The sequence below is a fragment of the Coregonus clupeaformis genome, unplaced genomic scaffold, assembly GCF_020615455.1.
Source record: "Coregonus clupeaformis isolate EN_2021a unplaced genomic scaffold, ASM2061545v1 scaf0174, whole genome shotgun sequence".
Taxonomy (NCBI): Eukaryota; Metazoa; Chordata; class Actinopteri; order Salmoniformes; family Salmonidae; genus Coregonus; species Coregonus clupeaformis.
The window spans coordinates 171,684-175,785 of record NW_025533629.1 but is presented as its reverse complement, the minus strand read 5'-3'; the positions used below and the strand labels follow the sequence as shown (position 1 = coordinate 175,785).

The 4,102-nt window shown below is 44.0% G+C and overlaps 1 pseudogene; it reads left to right on the top strand.

The window, feature by feature from the left end:
• The first annotated feature begins 1,914 nt into the window (after window positions 1-1,914).
• Window positions 1,915-3,795, top strand: LOC123483973 (annotated as a pseudogene).
• Window positions 3,796-4,102: the final 307 nt, after the last annotated feature.

Genomic DNA, 4,102 nt, shown 5'->3' with positions numbered 1-4,102 from the left:
TTGCCAGGATGGTCCTATACCATAGTGTTGTGATGGTCCTATACTGTAGTGTTGTGATGGTCCTATACTGTAGTGTTGTGATGGTCCTATACCGTAGTGATGGTCCTATACCGTAGTGTTGTGATGGTCCTATACCGTAGTGTTGGCTGATGTCCTATACTGTAGTGTTGGATGGTCCCATACCATAGTGTTGTGATGGTCCTATACTGTAGTGTTGTGATGGTCCTATACCATAGTGGTTCTTGTGATGGTCCTATACCGTTGTGATGGTCCTATACCACTAGTGTTGTGATGGTCCTATACCGTTGTGATGGTCCTATACCATAGTGTTGTGATGGTCCTATACCATAGTGTTGTGATGGTCCTATACCGTAGTGTTGTGATGGTCCATACCGTAGTGTTGTGATGGTCCTATACCGTAGTGTTGTGATGGTCCTATACCATAGTGTTGTGATGGTCCTATACCGTTGTGATGGTCCTATACCATAGTGCTGTGATGGTCCTATACTGTAGTGTTGTGATGGTCCTATACTGTAGTGTTGTGATGGTCCTATACCGTAGCGTTGTGATGGTCCTATACCATAGTGTTGTGATGGTCCTATACCACAATAGTGTTGTGATGGTCCTATACCATAGTGTTGTGATGGTCCTATACTGTAATGTTGTGATGGTCCTATACCATAGTGTTGTGATGGTCCTATACCGCTGTGATGGTCCTATACCATAGTGTTGTGATGGTCCTATACCGTTGTGATGGTCCTAACCATAGTGCTTTGTGATGGTCCTATACCATAGTGTTGTGATGGTCCTATACCGAGGTGTTGTGATGGTCCCATACCATAGTGTTGTGATGGTCCTATACCATAGTGTTGTGATGGTCCTATACTGTAATGTTGTGATGGTCCTATACCATAGTGTTGTGATGGTCCTATACCGTTTTGATGGTCCTATACCATAGTGTTGGGATGGTCCATACCGTTGCTGATGGTCCTATACCATAGTGTTGTGATGGTCCTATACAGTAGTGGTTGTGATGGTCCTATACCATAGTGTTGTGATGGTCCTATACCATAGTGTTGTGATGGTCCTATACCATAGTGTTGTGATGGTCCTATACCATATGTGATGGTCCTATCTGTAGTGTTGTGATGGTCCTATACCATAGTGTTGTGTGATGGTCCTATACGTTGTGATGGTCCTATACCGTTGTGATGGTCCTATACCGTAGCGGTGCCAGGATGGTCCTATACCATAGTGTGATGGTCCCTATACCGTTGTGATGGTCCTATAGTAGTGTTGTGATGGTCCTATACCATAGTGTTGTGATGGTCCTATACTGTAGTGTTGTGATGGTCCTATACCGTAGTGTTGCGATGGTCCTATACCGTAGCGTTGTCAGATGGTCCTATACCATAGTGTTGTGATGATCCTATACCGTTGTGATGGTCCTATCCGTAGCTGCTAGGATGGTCCTATACCATAGTGTTGTGATGGTCCTATACCGTTGTGATGGTCCTATACCGTAGTGTTGTGATGGTCCTATACCGTAGTGTTGTGATGGTCCTATACCATAGTGTTGTGATGATGCATTCCAAACGGTAAACATATGTCCCTTTATTGTGGATTACTGGATAATAACATGTATTTTGGTAGACGTACAGTATCAAAAGGGCAGTGGCCAATGGCACGTGGGTGAATAATGTGCAGGGCTAGGACATTTGCATTGATGAATCAGGGTTTTATCTGTATGGACAGGATCAAGAACTTGGCAGCATCGCAATGGCACCAAATCCCTGTTCATTAAAATAACAAAACCTCTGATCCGCAACCTTTGATTGAGGTTTATAAAAGAGGCGCGTGTCCCTCAGTCCTGGATATTACATTGAGGAAGAGTGCTCTAACAACTGTGCAGACATGAGTAAGGTAAGGCAGACCAGTTTTTCTCTAACTATTTGGCTTTATACAGCGTCTGGGTCGTGGTCTCTGGTTGTTTTATGGATTTTAATGTTGATTTGGAAAGAAACTGGTTGATTGTTCAACACAGTAATTCCATAGTGCTGCCAAGAAAAATAATCCAGAGGTAAGTTTCATATGTGTGTTTGGTAATGACAAGACATTGATCACTGTTTTACTGGTAGACAAGCTGTAGAATGCTAACAGTGTAGAGCCTTTAACAGGAGACCTACAAACAGGAGACAAACTTACTTGTACATAATTGTTGGCCAGAGAAGGCGGTATATTTGCCATTTATAGAAATCATAGAAAATGTGTTTATATCAAATATTAGGAAGTGTATTTTTATTTGAAAGCAGTAAAATGACAGAAAAAGGGAATGCTTAACTGATGTTAACATTTTCCTCCTAACCCGGCCCTGGCTGTGTAGATCACTTTCTACGAGGATAAAAACTTCCAGGGCGCTCCTGAGTGCGACACGGATTGCCCCGATGTGCACCCCCATTTCAGCCGCTGCAACTCTGTCAAGGTAGATAGCGGCTGCTGGGTGCTGTACGAGAGGCCCAACTATGCAGGCTACCAGTATGTACTGACCAGGGAGAGTACCCAGAGTATCAGCGCTGGATGGGCTGCAACGACACTGTTCGCTCCTGCCGTACCTTCTTTATGTGAGTAGCCGGAGGTGAGAAAGGGGGGCTCTCTTTGAGATGGGTTTTAATGTCTTATTTGTTCATGCCTCAATCTGTATTGTAGTAATGTATTGTGGGGATTTATCAGTGTGTACTTGTTCACTCAACTGGTGGTTTTATGGCTGGTTGCTTAACACAGATGAAGCCCAGTCCTGGACTAACAACCACTTTCAGGGAGATTTTCCATTGATTTTTGTCTTCGACTAGGCTTCATCTGTGTCCGGGAATCCCGCCCATAGTTTTACAAGCACAACACATGAGTATGGGAATGGTTGGGAGAAACCAGACCACGTAAAGGTCTGAAGGTGCATGTCAAATAAAGCAAAATGACTCTACGACTCACCCAGAGGAGGAGAGTGGATGATGGATGGATGGATGGATGGATGGATGGATGGATGGATGGATGGATGGATGGATGCCCATAAAATGTTAATCCCATGGTCCCTTTGTATTAGGAGGTTTCATATGACTAATGATCTAGCATGTACAGTATGTCATGTTAATATAACATAAGGCAATTTCATGTTGGCTAGCCACAGACTAAAGCCTCCCACTAACCAGAACCAACCTAATCAGAAGAATATCTGATCCAGATCATTCTGGATTCATCTTGGGTTCCTTCAAGAGACATTTCTGAGACATTCTGGAAATGTTCTAAACTACCTTTTGTGACTGTAACGACCCTGGCCTGTTAACACACTGCGACCTCCCCCAATTGCGATATCCCACTTCTGACACCAAATGTGGTGTTTGGCTACTTTAGCATTTTTACTTACATGTGTTAACCTAAGGCCCACTGAAAAATGTCAGATGTACTGGTTACCTGTGATTCCCATGCCCCCAAGTGACCTGTGTTTTGACAGTGTTAACTCTCCTGACCTCTCTGTCCGAGCAGGCCAGTGCAGTCCCTACCGCATGAGAATCTACGAGAGGCCAGACTTCCAGGGACAGATGATGGAGTTCGGTGAGGACTGTGACTCTGTCCAGGACCGCTTCCGCAGCCGTGACATCTACTCGCCAACGTCCATGGATGGCTACTGGACCCTCTACGAGCACCAACTACAGGGGGCGCCAGTGCTTTATGAGGCCCGGCGAGTACAGGAAGTTCAGTGACTGGGGCGCCACCTGCGCCACCACTGGCTCTTCTCCGTAGGGATCACCGACTTTAGGCCCAACATCTTCTCCACTCTGACCAGTCAATAAAACTATTGTTTAAATTAAACTTGCTGTTGATATTTCCATTTCACTGTTTCTGATTAACTGATTGATTTAATTGGTGACCTTTATGATATTTGGGGTCTATGTTTGTGCCTTTAACTTAAATGGAGGACAAATCTCAACACATTGAGCAAGAGGCAAATGTTATATCCTCAAGTAGGCATAAATCATAATGTAATATACTGCAAATAGGCCTACATAAGAGGATGTAAATATATATTTGAAATACACCTTAAGAATGT